Here is a 1,812-nt window from a genome sequence, read left to right on the forward strand (position 1 = left end):
CCCGGCACCAACGCGGTCCTTTCGATCAGTGCCCAGTGGAGAAACTGAGGCTCGCGTCCAGTACCACAAACACCGCCCAAGAGAAAAAAAGCAAGGAAACCAATAAATACCTGGTGATGCAGGATGGGAAGTCGCTTGGTGGGGAGGGCGGGCGGTCTGTGGTCGGAAACGGTCTTTCTGAGGACGGCGGCTGAGACCTAAGGATCGGGAGGACGCAGCCCTGACAAGCTGGCGGGGGAGAGGGAGTAGCAGGTGCAAAGGCCCGGGGGAGGGAAGAAGGTGGGGGCAGAGCCAGGTCCTCCCCCATTCTGGGCCCGATAGTCTCTGAAAATGGCAGAGGCAGGCTATTTTTAAATATGATGGTACATAGTGACTGTACCTAGCCTGGCCCGCCACACGGTAAACTCCCAGAGACTGCCACCACCAGCAGACTGGGCTGTCTGCCCTCTGGGACCGTGGCCTCCTAGAAAGCAGAGGTCCCACTGAGAATGGAAACCCAGTCTCTGCTTTCTGACTGGGATCTCTCTGAGGGCAGGGGCTCCGTCCCCCACCATAGACCTCAGACATCCAGCGAGTGTCCCTCACACTCGCCTGGGAGGTGGGACTTCTAATTCCCATCTTGCATATGAGAAAACTCAGGGTCACTCATTAAGGTAATCAGCAAACGTACTGAGTGCCTACAGCGGACCAGACGGCTCTAGGCACTGGAGCCGAGCAGGGGACAAAAACAGAAAAACTCTCACCCCGGGGTGATGTCTGCACCCTTGTCAGTAGGTGAGTGAGTGAAAGCATACGAAAGTCCTTACTGAACTTCCGGCCGACAGATTTACTGAGCATCTACTATACGCTGGACATTCTTCTGGGCACCTGGAGCTCATGGATAGATGAAGGAGAACAGATTCCTGCCTTCTCTGAGTTCTGGGGGGATAAGGTCACAGCTTGGTATCTATGGAGTTATTCGCGTGCACAAAGGAAGCGTTTCGGGGGCAGCGATAGAGATTGGCAAGAGGGAACCCATTTCCCAGGGGTGTCTGGGAGAGGCCTCTTTGATGAGACCTGAAGGATGAAGACAAGGAAGCCCTAGGAAGAGAGGAAAAGGGAGATCCTGGGAATGAGTGTGCGTGTGCATGTGCGTGTGCATGTGCGTGTGCGTGTGTGTGTGAGGAAGTATTCGATGACTCCCCGTTGCCACCAAAATAAAATTCGAACTCCTCCCTCTCCCCACAAAGCCCTGCCTTCCCTTCCCCGATCCCCACTTCACTTTTGCTCCCATTCATTATGCTCCGCTCACACCAGCCTCCTCCCTGTTCCTCCAACTCGCCAGGCACTGTCCTGCCTCAGGGACTTTGCACTGACTGTTCTCTCTCCCTGGAACACCGTCCCCTTGCTTCTCATCATTCAGGTCTCAGCTCAAATGTTACCTCCTCGGAAAGGAGCCTCCTGCCATCCATTTAAGCAGCATTCACTCACCTCACCCTGTTATTTTTATATACTACATCCTGTTCTCTCTCTAGGTCCTAACGGTTCGTTTTGTTTTTGACATGATTATGTTTCTTCGTGGGTTGTTATACTCATTATTTGTCTCCACCTAGTACTGGGCTGTGTGGGGACAGAGCCTCTCTTTGTCCCCGCAGAGCTGGCACACAGTAAGTGCCCAATAAATGAACAGACAGTGGGATGAGAAAAAAACAGCAGATGCAGCTAAAGGCAGCGATGACTGGCCACACTCTTGCTGGGAGTTCCAGGGTTCCACAGTGCTAGGAGTTTGTGATTTCGGTTAGACGGGGGGGCGGCTCTATGAAATTCTCATGT

General features: G+C 53.5%; 1 protein-coding gene across 1 annotated transcript in view; it reads right to left on the reverse strand.

The window, feature by feature from the left end:
- Nucleotides 1-1,812, reverse strand: part of TLE2 (transducin like enhancer of split 2) — a 23,668-nt gene that overhangs the window by 20,202 nt on the left and 1,654 nt on the right. The gene's annotated exons all lie outside the window — the stretch shown is intronic.

Source organism: Pteropus vampyrus, unplaced genomic scaffold (genome assembly GCF_000151845.1).
Source record: "Pteropus vampyrus isolate Shadow unplaced genomic scaffold, Pvam_2.0 Scaffold212, whole genome shotgun sequence".
Taxonomy (NCBI): Eukaryota; Metazoa; Chordata; class Mammalia; order Chiroptera; family Pteropodidae; genus Pteropus; species Pteropus vampyrus.